Raw genomic sequence first — 18,027 nt, 5'->3', positions numbered from 1 at the left:
GAAGGCACACACATAGCTATAGGAGCTGAGCTTTCAGCTCTTCCTGAGCCTTGGTCAGTATATCTACAGATGCAGCAGAATAGTGTCTGCTAACCCTCATCAGTTAAACAGAGGTCAGTTAGAGACCTCACTGTCAAACACACGCCCCTAACTTTCATTATAGATAACTATGGCATGTTTTCCTTTTTTTAATGCATGTTTTCTTTAAAAAGAGAAACCAATTAACTCTGAATGTCCTCATTACTTTTTGGGAGGTATAATAATTTTTAATGGGGTGGGTTTGTTTTTGTTATTTAACAAATACACCGGAGAATCATGCAAGGTTGCCAGCATTGGACACAATCGTGGGCCACAAGTCTACATACAACTTTGTAACTGGCTCTTTGATGGCAGAAACTTTCATCTCACCTTTTTTGTTTCCTATTGTTGACTGTGGTACCTGAGTAATGGTCTAAATAAAGGAACACACCATCTTTCTCCAGGATGAATTTTGAATTGAATTACTTTGGCATTCAATTGACGATTGAATTACCACTGTTGGCTGAACCTTCTTTCCAAGCTCTGGTTTGCCTTTCTTGACTATGGCCATCACCATGTCACCCATACCAGCAGCTGGAAGTCTATTTGGCCATCCCTCGACCCCACTTCCCAGAGGTGATATACAGAATTTTGGCTCCTGTGTTATCAGCACAGCTGGTCATGGTTCCTACTCAAATACCCAAGGAAATGGGGAATTTTATTTTATTTTATTCTTTGGAAATGGGGAATTTTGCATCTGAGGACCTACCACATCCTTGCTTCTACACCTTGAACATAGGAAAAGGCCACATTGCTATTTTTTTTAAATTGTGGTAAACAATAAATACATAAAAATTGACCCCTTTAACCCTTTATGGGTATATAATTCAATGGCATTAAGTAGAGTCTCATGTTATGCAACCATCACCACTATCTATCTTCAGAACTTTTTCATCACCCCTAACAGAAACTCTTATATCCATTAAACACTGACTCCCCATTCCCTCCTCCCCAGTCACTGGAAACCACTATTCTACTCTCTGTCTCTATGCATTTGACTACAATACCTACCTTATGTAAGTGGAATCACAGAATATTTATCCTTTTGTGCCTAGTTTCTTTCTCTTAGCATTATGTCTTCTTTGTTCATCCATGTTGTCTCATTGCTTCCTAAATGGCTTCCCACAATCTAGAGTCTTCTGTATATTCCCATGAAGACCATTTTGAGATTGCCTTTCTTTCTTCAACCTCCTGGAAAGTGGTAGTCACCTATACCCCTCTCACCCTCCCACCCCCCATGTGAGTGCCAGCTATGGGCTTTTTATGAAGACCACCTCAGTCCCCCAGACGTGGTTGTTGGGCCACATTTGTCCTTTCCAAGGTTCTAGGATTTTCAAATGTCTATTAAATCTTCTGCAACAGTCAATTCAAATACACAAGTTTGGCTATTCAAATTACTTTTTCCAAAAGTACTTTAAAATGCATTAAGTTATTAATTGCCTGCTGGCACTTTAATCAAATGGGAAAATTGACATAGCCAGAGGCATGTATTTTTGTGGAAAGAAAATTTATTTAAGAAGAAACAGCAGCTCTTACTGCTTAATTTAAACTGAGAAAACTGTGGAAAATCTACTGCTATGGAAAATTAATAAAACATTTCCAGCTGCAAACAGTGACTAATTGTACAAGATGAAGACTGCCCAGAATTAATAACTTGCAGTCTTCTGTGTGAAGAACCCCCCACCACTTCAATTTACTGGGAGATTAAATTACTTCTAAGTTTGCCATATTAAAACAGAACATGAATAAAATGTTAGTGAACGCACATCTATTATTTACTGTCTGTGATATGGATATAATTATTTCCAAACAACTACAATGTGACGTGACCAGTAATATTTAAATGACTCTTTTAGCAGGAGAATCTACTGCAACATTTTTTTGCCCAAAGGGAAGAAAAATCCTTCTCTTACTTCTAAAGTAATAAAATGATGACTAGTGGCCTTCCAGAGATTGTATGTCCCTGCCCCAATGGACTGAAACGTGCTCAGTATCCGAGCATATACTTCTTTCTGCATCAGATATTGTGTTGGGGGAGCATGTGCAACAGAAAATCTAAGCAACTCATTTATAAGCTCTGAGCTTAGATAGAAGCTGGTCCCACACCCCAGAGGAAACCAGAGTGGATGCTTCAGGTCTTCTTCTCATGCCTGATGTGACCATGAGCACATGCACCCAACAAAATAGATTTCTTTATTGGGAGGTAAAAGGGAAGGCCAGAACTCTTTCCTGAGGTAAAGGGGTTTGTTCATAAGGGGCATACATTAGCACAGGCCCCACCAATAGCACGGGCATCTCCTCCAAGCTTGCTTAAAACTGCATTCCTGGTAGGCCCTGGTGATAAAATAAGGATTAAATCACATTAAAAATTTTGTCCCTTTTTTATCTTTTGTTGCCAGGATTGGATTATTTTCTTGGCTCAGACACTTAGAGGGTCTGTCAATTTTCCTCGTGTATTCAAACTCTGAGATCTTGAGAAATAAGATCATGTGTGAGGACACCATTCAATGACCAGGGGAGATCTGTTCAAGTGAGAGGGATAAAGAAAAGGAATTTAGAAAACGAAGAATCCTATTTTTTTTTTAGATTTTTATTTATTTATTTGAGAGAGCTATTTTTACGGAATGATGGGACGTTTTTAGGTTTGTTTAGTTAGTTTGTTTTTAAAATTTTAGAGATTAAGAAATAACTCAAGAAGCCAAGAGGGAATGAGCCAATTTGATATGTGTGTGGAGGAGACGTATCAAAGATGGAGATTTTCTCAGCAGAGAGGCGTTGCCTCCTTTGGCTGTTTTTCCTTTAAGCTCACACAGAGGGTACCTTCAGCCTCTTGCCATTTGATATTGCTGGCAGGAAGGTCCAAGTATTGGCCTGGAGAGAATAAAGGCATGTTGTTTAGAAATGCAGAGGCTTAACCTGAAGCATAACTGGTTTAGGGTTTACCACAGAAGTTATCTGGACATTATCATTTGATTTCCAGGTTTTAAATGTAATTCTAAACAAGATCTGGCCACACAGCTCTCTGCTGTGTGACACAGAGAGACTTTATCTGCCACCAAATGCCATTCAGGCTTAATGCTGTAGCAGTGAATTGTATAGATTGTGGCATTCTTTGAGGCCCGAAAGCATTATGGTCTCTCTGAGGAGGACATGTGAGGCCCGCTTCCTCCTCCCCGTTGCTCAGGCAAGACACTTTAGAGGTTGTTCCTCTCTCCATATTTGGGTTCATTTTGGTTTTCCTTTTTTTAGAAATACTTAAGACTTGCTTTAGCAGACCAAGTATTACCTAGAGGCCCGGTGGGCAGCTGCAGATGGCACTGCATTTGAGGAGCCATAGGGAAGGTTCCTTGGGAAAGCCTACCCTCCCTGCTGGCAAATAGGGGGCAATACATTGATTTGTACTTTTGCTAGTGACAGCTACCACGCAGAGTTTGAAGGCACAGACCACTCCATACTGAAGGGGGAAGTATTATTAGGGAAGGCACCAGAAAGGAAGAAGGGACACAAAGTCAGACTGCCCAGGGCCTGAATTAGCCAATCCCTTTAGAAGTGGTGGACCGACCTACCTTCTTGCATCACATATTATTTCATCTATGGTGTTTGCCCCAGCCTTGAACTTAAACAGAATATCTTAAAAAAAAATTTCCCCTACAGAGTTGTCTGTACTCAGTGTCTCCAGCTCCCCTCATTTTCCTTGAACCCACTTAAGTCATCCCTGCTGCCCGTTCAAAGTTGCCTTTGTCAATGTCACCATGACCTTCACATTGCCAAATCCAATGACAATCCCCGGTACTCATGATATTCGGCTAGCAAGATCATCTGATCTAGTTGGTCTTTCTTTCCTCCCTAAAACATTTTTTTAAGATTTATTTTTATTTATTTATTTTAGAGAGAGAGTGTGTGCGCATGCAAGCACATGCACAAGTCGGGGGAGGGGAAGAGGGAGAAGAAGTGAGAGAAACTCAAGCCGACTCTGCTGAGCCCAGAGCTTGATGCAGGGCTCGATCCCACCAACCTGAGATCATGACCAAGAGTCGGTCGCTTAGCCCACTGTACCACCCACGCACCCCCTCCCTAAAACATTTTTATACTTGGCTACCAGAAGGTCACACTCTTCTCATTTTCCTTCTCTCTCCTGACCACTCCTCAGTCTGCTTTTCATGGTTTGTTTCCCTTCCTAAACCATGGCACTTATCACCACCTCATATTCAATATATTCTACTCATTATTTGCTTATCGGCTCTTTCTTCACAACTAGGCTGTAACCTCTATTGGGGCAGGGAATTTGTGTTTTGTTCATGTAGTTCCTCAATGTGGTAGGCACTTACTAAATACTAATGTAATGTTGAAGGAATAAAATGGTTTAGAATACTCCTTTAGATCAATTTAGTGATGCCCTTTTTTGCAGAGTATGTGAAATTAATATGGTAGAATTATATCTTACATAGGGATTAGGCACTAAACTCGGCATTTAAGGAGAAAATCGCACACACTCAAAAATCTATCCTTAAAAAAAATCACTTGAGAGGGGCCATGTTGGATCCTCACACACTGATATCTGAATAAGCTCAGCCCAGCTGGTCTCTCCCCTAGAATTGGAACATGAATTATAATTTCCTTGGTTGAGCACCAGATGAAGCTGTTGGTGTGATGTTAGAGCTATGAGGTACAAAAAAACATATTTTAAACACTAGCTTCTGGCACTTGGAGTGGCAGTGTGCACACACTCTGAGAAGCAGATGGCAACCAAAAGGAAATGGATTCCTGGCTTCAGTCTTCTGGTCACACATGCTCCAGGGCTTATGCACATTGTGTGGCAGAATAAAAGAAACTACCCATACTCTTTACTAATTTCTTTTTTTTTTTTTTAAGTAGGCTCCACACCCAACATGGAGGCCAGTGTGGGGCCTGAACTAACGACCCTGAGATCGAGATCTGAGTGAGACCAAAAGTCAGATGCTTAACCAACTGAGCCACCCAAGTGCCTCCAAACTACCAAGACTTAAAAAATTGTTATTTCTTGCTGAGTTCTTAGAGTTGAATTCACCTGTGTTAAGTTGCACATACAGACAACTCCACTGTGTAAAGACTTGCCAGGGTTTCTCAACTCTGGCTAGACACTAGAATCATCTCTGGAACTTTAAAAACATTCAAGACCCCACTCCAGACTTACTCTATCAGAATCTCCAGGGATAGAGCCCAAGTATTTATGTTTACTTTTGAAGTTCTCTAGTAGAGCCTGATGCATAGCTAGGGTTGAGAGCCACTGCTAGGATACTTCATTCTATTTTGCATTATCACAAGTGGGCTTGAAACCATTTAAATTTAATGATTTCTGAATTTACCTATGTCTGAAGGCATTCTGGGAAAATTATAAAATGCGCATCCTTTCCCTGTTAGGGTCCTTCTGCAGGGGGTCTCCCTTATCCCTACCCCCTGGTACCTGAAGATTGCCCATAGGCAGGGAGAGTCTACTAGAACAATGCATATTCCAGAAGGATCCTGTTGGGCAAAAAACTGAACATTTCCTTCCTCTCTCTCCCCTCCAATTCCTACTTGCCTTTAACATTTCCTTTTAGCTAGTTAGAAATTATTCTCGTAAACCAACATTGCTGTTATGGGCTGAATTGTGTCCCTCAAAAATTCATATGTTGAAGCCCTATCCCCTGGCACTTCAGAATGCAGTTAGATTCGGAGATAGAGCCTTTGAAGAGGTGATTAAGTTAAATTGAAGTCCTTATGGTGGGCCCTATTCCAATCTGACTGGTGTCCTTCCGAGAAGAGATTTGGACACACAAAGAGACACGGCGGGGGCGGGGGGGGGGGCGGGGTGCACACACCAAAAGAGACTTGTGAGGCTGCATCGAGACAGTGGCCATCTGCAAGCCTAGGAGAGAGGCCTCAAAGGAAACCATACCTGCCAAAACCTTGGTCTTGGACTTCTGGCCTCCAGAACTGTAAGAAATTAATTTCTGCTGTGTAGATCATCCAGTCTGTTATATCTTCTTATGGCAGCCCCAGCAAACTGATACACTTGTCAAGACGTTAACTGCCGATAAATTAAGTATTAATCAAGTATTTACCTCTATAAATTATATTAAGATAAAAAATATAAGACAGGGCGCCTGGGTGGCTCAGTTGGTTAAGCGACTGCCTTTGGCTCAGGTCATGATCCTGGAGTCCCGGGATCGAGTCCCGCATCGGGCTCCCTGCTCAGCGGGGAGTCTGCTTCTCCCTCTGACCTTCCTCTCTCTCATGCTCTCTACCATTCTCTCTCTCTCTCTCTCAATAAATAAATAAGAATCTTTAAAAAAATATATAAGACAGAAAATTTGGCTTCAAGAATCTTGCTATGTGTTGCCCATGTAGGGGTACTTGCATTTTGGGGATTATTCTAGTTATTCTCCATTTCCCTCTCTAGATTCATCCCACAAAGCCCTGCTCACTGCTCTGGGATGCTGATCCAGTGGATTACATCACCTGGGCTCTCTTGCCCTCTATCTTCCAGGTGGGTTTGGCCAATGGAAACTAATAGCAGGAGTTTGGAGGTAGAAGAGAAAGGGAAGTTCTTTATCGAGGGCTAGGTTTTGCCAACGCCTGGGTTCGTCCCTGGCTAGAGCTTCCTCTAGGTTCTGTTATCTCTGTTCTCTCTCCTTGTCCCTTCAGGCCCACACATGATCATGGCTTCCTGCTTCTTCTAGTCCCCAGGTGCTTCCTCCTCTTGTCACTTCCCTTAATCTTGCCCACACCTCCATAAAGAATCCTTTAAGGCCCTTTCCATGATACCTGTTTGAGTGTGATATTTGTTTTCTGTCAGAACTCTGAGTGATACAGAGAGGTAGAGTAGTATGATGAGAAAAACCATCACTTTGTGTCAGGCAGCCTTGAATTTGTACCCCAGTCCCAACCATAAATAGTTGCGTGACTCTGTGCAAGTTTCTTTATCTCGTTGACCCTCAGCTTCCCCATTTTTTTTGTTTGTTTGCTTTTTATGTGAAAATATATCTTCATTTTTTTAATTTAAATTCAATTAGCCAACATATAGTACATCATTAGTTTCAGATTAGCCAACATATAGTACATCATTAGTTTCAGATGTAGAGTTCAGTAATTCATCAGTTGCATATAACATCCAATGCTCATTGTATCACGTGCCTTCCTTAATACCTGTGACCCCACTTCCCCACCCACTCAGCTTCCCCATTTATAAAGTGGGGATAATGACACTTGTCTCATAGAGTTGCTGAAATTAAGCAAGATAATATATAGTGTCTGGCAAATGGCAGGTGCTCAACAGTGGTATTACAGAATATAATAGATGTAGTCATTGGTTTTACTGTACAAGATACTCTTAGAGATACAAAGGAATGATTCTGTCATGAGAAAGTTTTAGGTGCCACAGCAAATTTCAAAGAATAGATTGAGGTTCTGACAGGTCCCCTTCAGTGGGCAGAATTCTAAGATGATCCCCAGCTTTCAGCCACTGGTGTGTACACTCTTTCTCCCAGGCATTCAATCTAACACTAATATAGGTATTACTCTGAAGGGATTTTGCAGATGTAAATAAGGTTCCACATCAATTGACCCTAAGATAAGGAGATTATCCAAATGTGTCTTATCCAATCATATGAGTTAGAGAGTTTTCTCTGGCTAGTCCCAGAAGGGGAAAGCAGAGAGATGGGCTCTTGCTGGCCCCAGAGGAAAGAAAACCATCTCAGCTGGGAACTGTCCGTGGGAGTCCCAGGCACAGAACTGCAGGCAGCCAGTAGGAGCTGACAGTGGTCCCCAGCCAACAGCTAGCAGGAAAATGGGGACCTCAGTCCTACAACCACAAGGAAATGGATTCTGTGAATAAGAGGACCTTGGGTCAGGTGAGAAAGATAGCCTCAGCTGACACTGAGTTTAGCCCCCCTAGATCCTGACCTACAGAAATTAGGAGCTAATGAATTTGTGTTGTTTTAAACCACTTAGTGTGGGGTAAATTATTTCACAGCAATAGAAAACGAATTCATTCTCAACCACTCTGCCAGCAAATTCCTCTCCTGACTCTAAAGAGAATGCATTCTGGTCCCATCTCAGTCACTGAATCCGTGTGCTCTCCCATCAGCAAATGACACACATTCCCTCTACATTTCCAGCTCACTTATCTTGAATGTTCACCCTCCAGGAGCAAGATTTCAAACAACGTTAAATAATAACAACCACACATCAAGCTTTTACCCATGCTGGGAAACAAAATCATCTGCACAGCTATTGGCCAAAGGGATAAACAAGTAAGGAGAAACAACACAGAAGAGGAGTTTCTGACTTCAAGGGAAATTTTGAGTAGGCTCACTTGATTTTCAAACTGATGATGGAGGATTTGGGGAAGTTTCACCGTTCAAGACAGGAAAAGGAAGACTTAGCAAAAGGTGAACATACTGGCACATACGTTCTTGTCTGTGCCACCCGTTTAAGCTACTATGCTCTCTCTTTCTCAGAGGGCCAGAGAGCAAACACCAACAATCTTAAAGAAAACAATCAAGTGAAATAAAGCACATAGATAACCTTGTTTAGGTAATACAGGCATGCCTGAAAACAACTGAAATTTAAATAACTATCATGGTAAAGCAGAGCAGACATTAGCCCTAAGAATCAAATCTACTGTTTAAGGAACTTTTTGAAGTCTGTACTTATAAGAGATTATAAACTATAAGGGAAGAATCTTATTTTGGTGGCACATATAAACCCATTTAATTTATCCATTATGTATGGTTTTTTTTTTCTTTTCTTCTTATAGTAAGGCACATATTTGAAAATGTGTGCCTCAGGTAAATTTTCATCATTTGGATAGATATTTGAAACATTTTGTTCGAACACTTAAGGAAATCTAAATTCTTTTCTGAATCCTTATTGTTTCTCTGTTGTTCTAGGGAATAATATGAAGAACTGAGCTTTGCAATACAGTGCTAACTAAGGTCTTTGTTATGTCATGGGGCTAATTATTACCATAGGTCATTATAAGATAAGAAGCCACAAATACATTAGTAATGGCAAAGATCTAAGCCGCTAATATAGCGTACATGCTTGGATGGGGATATATTCTTGCAAAGATATCTTTACATTTCAGTAATTAAGTGTGTCGTATTAATTACATGGCCCTTTCACAAAACCTCACAAAAAAAAAAAACCAAGGACTTTTCCTCTTGATCTCAGATTAGAACTGATTGCATAATTACATTACCTGGATAATTAAATACAAAGTTAGTAGCCTTAGAACTGTACGATATTATGGTTTCATTTTCTAATAGAATTACCCTGTCTTTGGTGTAGAATTCTTGCTAAGCAGTGGAGATCTAATTAGTTAGTGACATGACATTAACTCCTTGGGGACCTTTCCTTGGAGAAAAGGCACAGATTAAAAATGATTCAGGGAACTTCTTTCTCATTTCATTACTGGGATCCAAGTCATAGGAATTAGATATGTGAGAGATATATAAGACTTTCTTCTCTCAACCAGGGAGCGGGAGAATGTTCATCAGGCATTGTGCTTCTGGGTTTGGTTAGGTCCAATTTAGGTAAGAAAGAACTACCTCTGGATGTAACAACATTGTTGGGATACATCCCTCCTCCGGCCCCTGAAGGACACATCATTACTGACGTCTCACAGATCCTATAATGATGATCTGAGGACACACTTGTTTGCCAAGGTACAGGGTGATAATATGGCTGTGTTTCTGATAGACTGGTAATTACTTCATGTAGAAAATGATTTTAGGCAGAATGAACACAGGAATATCCTCATGGGAGGGGTACCTTCGATAACCTGGAAAATTGGAAGGCCATCATTGTTTGATTTGATAAACACATCTTAAAGCCACTTCTGCAAGTCAGAGCCCAAATATCTTCATAATTGTTTAAACTTCTACCAGCTTCAACTTTCTGAAAGTTGTTCAGTCAGGGTGTGCAAAGAAGAATCATCCATTGCCTTTGTTAGCAGGAATGGTGGGGTAGAGCATGTTTTCCTTGTTTGCAGTATGGGTCACTTTGCATTTCTAGGTCATGGATCTATGGCCATCTGGAAGTCAGCCAGGTAGCTCTGCTGAACTTGATTGGGCTTGCTCCCATGTGTGCGGTTATGCTGGCTGTAGACTGACTTGGGCTGCTGTGACTGGGGTGACTCAGCCCTTGTCACAGCTTCGGCACTTTCCTACGGTGTTGGCAGAAGTGCAAAGGAAAGCCAACCCAATACACAAGCCCATGTCAAGTCTCTGCTTGCATTCTATCTTCTAAAATGGCATTAACCAAAGCAAGCCAAATGGCTAAGCCCAGTGCTGCATTAATGTAAGTCTGTCCTGCTCATGATGGAGGGCAAAGACACATGACAAAGGGCATGCATACAGAGAGGAATAAAAAAGTTGGGGCCATCATTACTATTTACCACACAGTTCCCTCAGCAACTATGAGATTTCTCTTTGGCTTAATCTACAAAAGATCCCCTCTTTATTATTATTAAACTGTCTGTTTAGATGACCTTCAATCCTGGAATAGGCTTAGAAATGAACCATTAAATGGGACATTGTAGAAAAAAGTATGTAGTGTCTTCCTTATCTCTGAGTCCTTTAATTGTTATTGAAATTGCTAATTAGAAAGACTAATCTTGGATGCAATTGATATCTTACTTCTCTATCTTGATTAATCAGAAGCATTATTGCTTGGGTATAACTATCTTAGTCTTCTCAGGCTGCTATAACAAAATGCCATGGATTGAGTAGCTTAAACAACAGGAATTTACCTTTCACAGTTCTGGAGGCTGAGAAGTCCAAGGTCACGGTGCCAGATGATGGAGTCCCCCACTGAGGGCTCTCTTCCTAGCTCACAGACAGCTGCCTACTCCCATGCCTCACATGGAAGAGAGACAGAGAGAGGAGAAAGAGAAAGCTTCTTTGCAGTGCCTCATAAGGACGCAAATCTCATCATGAGAGCCCCACCCTCATGACCTCATCTAACCCTTATCACCTCCCTGAGGCTCCATCTCCCAACACCCTCACATTAAGGGTTAGGGTTTCAAAATAAAAATTTCGAAGTGTTGGGGGGGTATAGTTCAGTCCACAGCAATAGCTATCACCCAAATAGATTCTTCAGCATGTGAGGGAACTCCACGAGAGCACTGTCTCTATTGCTTAAAGTGAGACATGGATTGTAATGGAAATGGGAGGAGGGGTGAATTGGGAGGGAGTAGTGAACAACTTAGGAAGGAGCAGACTTCACATTGCCCACTCCATGATATAGCACTCATCCTGAGGTGAGTTACATCATCTAAGGTTTGGCAAGACAAACACTGCCTTTCCCCATGATCCCAGTGAGATCACAGTAGGGGTGGTAGTGGTGATGGTAGGGGAGGTAACAGGCAGGGTCTTCACATTTCCAAAAATACCCCGAACATCGTTAGTTTACAATTGCATCAGAAAAATGAAACATAACATAGTTAATACTGTAATTAAAAAGATGATTAAGATAACAACTGTCCATATATTTTCATTTGAATGATACCATAAAATAAGTATTTTTACTTAATAAATTAGGTGTGGATTTCTTTTTTTAAGTGCAGAAGATACTATTCAGAAGATAACTTTGGTTTTAAAACAATAATATTTGGGGCACCTGGGGGGCTCAGTTGTTAAGCGTCTGCCTTTGGCTCAGGTCATAATCCGAGGGTCCTGGGATTCACCCCGCATTGGGCTCCCTGCTCTGCAGGAGGCCTGCTTCTCTGGCTCCCACTCCCCCTGCTTGTTGTGTTCCCTCTCTCATGGTCTCTCTCTCTGTCAAAAAATAAATAAAATCTTTAAAAAAAATAATAAAAAATAAAACAATAATATTTGATGTGCTAAAATTACCAATTCAAAAACCCAGCTCTGCCATAAGCTTTTAGGTTTGGCTTATAATTTTTATTCTATTTATTAGCCTGGCAGATTTAATAACCGCTTTTTAACTTGGCCTTTGAATAAATTTGTTTAATAAATTAAATATCTTAGAATACTTTCAATTATATTTATTAATTTATGTACTTGATTTCCTTTTATTTATTTTTTAAGATTTTATTTATTTATTTGAGAATGAGAGAGACAGAGAGCACGAGAAGGGGAGGGCCAGAGGGAGAAGCAGATTTCCCGTTAAGCAGGGAGCCTGACATGGGGCTCAACCCCAGGACCCTGAGATCATGACCTGAGCCAAAGGCAAACGCTCAACCGACTGAGCCACCCAGTTGCCCCCTTGATTTCCTTTTAAGGTCCTTTAATTGTTTGATTAAGCAAACTTCCCACATACTCAAATTACTTTTATAAATACAATAAGTGAAATTCATATATGATGATTGTTAAGCTCTCTTAGTGCAATGATATTGAAAAACTTAGATTTCAACTTAAAATCACAAGTCTAAATCAGTTACAGACTCACACATTTTAGTACTGGAATTACAAGGCTCATCAGTTACTCGAGTAGTACAGATTCTCTAAAGTATTACAAGTAGTAATACATACCAAATATGCAGATACCTTTCCACTCAAATATATTGAAACTACAAGTTTGAGCCTCTTAAACTTCCGCATTTGATGCTGTCTTCCCAAAGTTGAAAGACTTGAGTTAGCTCCAGCCATGTTAAGGATTAAGATTGCATAACAACCAGAGGTTCCAGGTTGGACCAAGCATGGAGTCTCATCAGCAATCCTGATGGAATGTGCCACTTCTGCTTTATAGTCACTACATTTAAACTCCTCCAAATGGGTGGTCCCAGATAGGCCATTGCTCTGGGTTCCAGTTATGTATTTCCTAATTCTTCTGTAATTGCAGGGTCTGAACATACCCCCTGCTGGGGAAATCACTAGATTATATTTGATATATTTGGGGCTCTTAACTGTATGTAAATTTCTTTTCTCCCTAATTCTTTTTCTTTTTTTTAAGAGGGAGAGAGAGAGAGGAGGGGCGAGGGGAAAGGGAGAGGGAGAGAGAATCTTAAGCAGACCCTGTGATCATGACCTGAGCTGTAATCAAGAGTTGAACGCTTAACTGACTGAGCCACCCAGGTGCCCCTTTTCTCCCTAATTCTAAAGATCTTTAAGCTTACCAGAGGTGTCCATTCTTTCCATATACATTTTATCTCTTATGACCACACAACTTTTTCAGATATAAAATAATACCCAGTTCAATTGTGGAGATTTCTCATGGCTTTGTTTGAATATTTTGGTCACAACTTTCAAGTTCATTCTAATGACACAGGTGTTTTTCAGAAAGTTGAAGTCCAAATGCTATCAGGTTTCTCATTTCAAACCACTGATGGCATCTTCCAGATGTTGCATTTTTCACTGCACATAGTATCACAACATGATTTGAAGTTTTATTAAGTATTCAAATGTAAATGACAAATGTTTCCAAAGCCTAATTTAAACATTGTGTGTTGACCAAGAAATGTCACTCATAAGCAAATTTTGAATATATTCAAATATTAAAAATTTTCTTACGTTTGTGTCTTGTCTCAAGTAGGTTGTAAGGTCCTTAAGGAGAAGCACCTGGTTTTATATTTATATTGTGGGGAAATACTTATTCACTAGGTAATGAAGACAAGTTATTTAATTGGGACCTGTACTCTGACTTCATAATAAAAGAAGAATATTTTTGTTCTTTAATTTAGATGCCCAATCCTGTAGCAAGAGAATGAGTTCTGGGGACAAAGACACTGTCTAGCCTGTGAGATTTATTTAGAATCCTTAAATCGAGGGCCGAGGACATTGCATTCTCTATCGAAAGTTGTTGACTTTATACAGAAAACTATCTTTGAAAAATGTCATATAATCATATTCTGGATCATCCGGATGACATATAATAGAATCCTGTCATGGAATTTCAGCACCAAAGTCTGTGCATCACTGGAACCCAGAAGTACATTTGCTGTTTCAGGCTAATGAGTAAAGAATACAGGCAAATTCAATACATAAATCACATATTAGGTTTTTATAGTTGCATCAGAAAAATATAACAGAATATATATTACAGTTGAAAAGATCATGATGATAACAATTATTCAAAGAAGTAATGCAAAAATAAGGATCAAATGATGTCATTGTATTTGGTTTGAAAAACGCTTTCCAGGAGTTCCAAGAGCTGTACTGGTATGCCAAACTCAACAGAACACGGGAGGGGCCAGCAGCACCAAAATCACGCTGTAAATGGTAATTCAATTTCAAGAAAACATTGTATGTTACATTAATTTAATGTTGTTAATTAGAATTTTACTGTTTTTGCCATTTGTAATCAGTGCACATACTTTAGTTTTATAATTGAATAAGAACTGCAACACAAGGAGTTCGTAACTAGTTTTATGTTCATGTATGTTTAAGTAAACATTAGTATAAACATAATTGAAATCAACATCTGGACATCGGGAGGACTTTCTTTCTTTCTTTTCTTTCTTTTCCTTCCTTCCTTCCTTCCTCCCTCCCTCCCTTCCTTCCTTTCTTTTTTTTTTTGCTGCAAAAAGCTTTATTATTTCCATTTGGCCCACGGCTTGGGAGAGGGCTCCAGAGTGGTTACAAAGCTGCCTCGTGGCTGCAGAGAGGGGCTGAGGCACAAGTTCTGGCACCAGGGGGATGTCAGAGAGGCCCCCTCAAAGCCTGCTGGTCTCCAGAGGCTCCTAGTTGTGCTTGAGAGTGAGGGTCTCGAAGAGATCCTCGCCCAGCCCAGCCTGGGGGCCGGCCAGCCTGCGGAGGTGATTCAGGTGGTCCCCATCTTCTTGATGAGTTTCACCTTCTCACCCAGGAAGTGGGTTTCCAGGAAGTCACAGAGATGGGGGTCCGCGGGGGCAGAAGCCGGGGTATGCAGCTCCAGAAGGGCCTGGTTCAGGCGCTTCTCCAGAACCAGGGCAGCTTCCATGGCATCCAGGGCTTTACCCCCCTCATCTTAGGACGGCTTCTGCCCATCTTGGAAGAGGGCGCGGCAGCCGCGCTGGTTTTGCATCTTCAAGAGACGCTCCGCGCCCTCCCGCTTCTCCTCAGCCGGCTCGAGGAAGAAATGGCCCACACCTTCCAGAGCCGCATCGTCACGGTGGAAATAGAAGCCCAGAGAGAGGTAGGTGTAGAAGGCCCGCAGATGCATGTTGCCCAGGCGGTTGACGGCGGCCTTCCCCCCCCCCCCCCCGCCCCGGGTAGAATCATTCTGACGAATCTGGGAGCTCACCGTTGATTAGCGATAAGGAGCTAAGCTCGAAATTGGGTATTGGCTGGTCCCAGAGGCCGCGGGTGGCCAAGAAAATGGCTCCCAAGGTTGCGACTAGAAAAGAGGTTGGAGGGTGGTCGTTGGCTGGTTGGAGGGGCGTCCCTGGGTCCGTGCCGTCCAAACACTGTTGAAGCGAGAGACAGATCTGCAGGACCGCTGGGCGCACTGCTAGGTGGGAGTTTCTTATTTCCTTTTAAAGGGATTTGTGCAGCACTTAAGTTGAGAAACTTTGATGCAACATTTACATACTATTTCCATTTTCCATTTTTATCCCAGAGAACTTATGTATTTTAAGGTGATTTAAGTACAGTAATTGATCAATGCATAGAACATAGATACATATATAAGTGAACGTATATATGTACATATCTTACCAAAAACTGCACAATGCTTTGAACTCCTAGAAGATAAATAATTTATGTTTACATATGTACTATTACAGTAAAACTTATTATAATATTGCATCAGGGTACTGAAAATAAAACCTAACGTGGCTAATCCTGATCCAGGACTGTAAGTCTATGTGGTGAGGTAGGTTAATTCCTCTCACAGAGTAGAGTTATCTTTAACCCTTTAGGATACCCTGTTTCTTGTTTGCATTTCTCTCTTCGGGATTGTCACACCAAATGCAAGCACCACACCGGAGAGTACAGTCTACGCTATTGAAGGGATCTAAATGGCACTCCCTGATTTACCTGCTTATTGTTACTGTTACATGTTTGAGTGATGGGGACCTGGGAGGTGCCTGGACAGGAGTGTCATTTGATTGGGGAGATGCTGGGTGCCTGGTCTTTAAAAACGAACAGGAAAAAGCCTCAATCTGATCCTCTTAACCAGAAGTTCTTACCCTGGGGAGGACTCCAGGAGCTGGGGGGAAAAAAAGAGAAGGGGGAAAGCCTCCCCCCACTGTGGAGAGCAAATTGAAAGTCACAGAGGGGTGTGCCTCAAGGCAGTTTGTAAATCCACTTTCTTTGTCATAACAGGAACAAATCCCACCTTTGAAGTTTTTCCTTCTTGTTACAAGGATTCGGAATGTCTTTTGTTTAATCCATTTTAGCCCTTAATACCTGACCTGGATCAATCCTGTTGGTTAGATTACACAGCATTCACGCTGATTTTAAACTGGCCTGGGGTGGGGTGGTCGGGGGCACCAGGTTCTGCCTCATTGGTGTGGGAATCTCAGGAATAATCAACATGAACACCCAGACCACCTTTATTTTGAAAAACAAACTGTCCTTTTCCACTTAAATGCATAATCTTGATGAATATTGTTAAACAGATTTTGGTGTGTTCTACAAATGATATATCTTCAAGGGGCCTTTAAAAAGCTGATTCTACTCACCTATTCAGCGTGGCATAAAGGACTGTGATGTTCACCACATAGTACATAATGCCTTCAATGAAAATTCAAGGACCGCCTTCTTTCCCGGGCCCCACATCAACTGTGGGTGCAGATTTGAGCAGTAGGGGACACTGCTTCTCAATCCTCGCCTTGGTGTCCTCTTTCTCAGGGATCTGATTATTGAAAAAGAAAAAGAAAAGAAGAGAGAAAGCCTCTTTATAAAATGCAGCCCTATTTCTTCAATCTCCAAAGAGCTTTTAGCTCCATCCCTTAAGAATTCTCAAAGCCAGTGATGAGCAAAGGTGAGGAACCCTCAGAGTAAGCCTCACAAAGGCCAATTGCTAATTAGGTATTTTTCTAGGCAAGTGGCTATTAACTGGTTCTGAACAAAACACATTGTTTCTCAAATCACTTCAGGTTGCCTGATGCAGAGGAACCTTCCCAGAAAATCAAACAGCTTGGCTCAGAGGAGGGGAGAGGGGGCAGGTGGCAAAGACCACTGAACTTTCACTTACGCTAGTGTCTTGAAGGATCAGGAGACTCACAATCACTGCTCCCCAGCCTGATGTGCCTTGGAAAAAGCCAACCATGTAGGTTAACCAGAAAATGGCCCCCAGTCAGCGGGGACGGGGAATGCACATTTGATACTTGGGTAAAAAATGTGCCGTTGGCAAAAGGACAAGACAGATTGGCTCCTGGTTTCTTCATTTTGGCTGGTTATGTTTGTTCTGATAGTCACCCAAACTAACAAGGGCAGAAACTGTGCTTTTTATCCCTTCAGCCACAAGTCACTTCACTGGGCTTTGTAAAGTCTCAAGAGAGGCTTATGGGTAACTGAATAAATTGATTTTAAAAGTGCATTGAGTGTGCCCCTCCAGAAGAAGGTGAAAACATTTGTTTTGTCACCAATAACCCCGTCAAGTAACAAATGTGGAACATGCTACTATTTCTCTCTTGCTGTCAGGAGAGAGTACTTTTTACATTATGGTATTTGAGACTTGAAATTGCTCACTGGGTGTCCTATTTATTCATCTATTCCCATGATGCCTCTGCATCTCAGTCTTTCACACCGGCAGGGAGAATGTACTGTTGCTGGCAGAGGATGGTAAATCCATGAAGTGATGCTGAGAGACAAAGCAGAGCACCATGGGTTGCATGGGGTAGATTTCAAAGTTGCTGATTTATCAGTTTATCTTAATATATAAAAATGAATGTGGATGCAGGAATTGACAAGCCGAACCTTAGTTCACATGGAAATGCAAAGGACCCAGGATAGCCAAAGTAATCTTGAAAAAAAAAAAAAAGAAAAGAACGAAGTTAGAAGACTCACACCTCCCTATTTTAAAACGTATCACAAAGCT

At 41.3% G+C, this 18,027-nt stretch overlaps 2 pseudogenes; both read right to left on the bottom strand.

The window, feature by feature from the left end:
• Positions 1–313: 313 nt before the first annotated feature.
• LOC112822775 (large ribosomal subunit protein uL14 pseudogene) lies at positions 314–731 on the bottom strand (annotated as a pseudogene).
• Positions 732–14,585: 13,854 nt separating this feature from the next.
• Positions 14,586–15,314, bottom strand: LOC141369904 (ferritin light chain pseudogene; annotated as a pseudogene).
• Between the last annotated feature and the right edge of the window lie 2,713 nt (positions 15,315–18,027).

Source organism: Callorhinus ursinus, unplaced genomic scaffold (genome assembly GCF_003265705.2).
Source record: "Callorhinus ursinus isolate GAN/ISIS: 27379988/994484 unplaced genomic scaffold, GSC_fseal_2.0 scaffold8, whole genome shotgun sequence".
Lineage (NCBI taxonomy): Eukaryota > Metazoa > Chordata > Mammalia > Carnivora > Otariidae > Callorhinus > Callorhinus ursinus.
The sequence above is the reverse complement of the archived record's forward strand: the minus strand, read 5'-3'. Positions and strand labels throughout refer to the sequence as shown.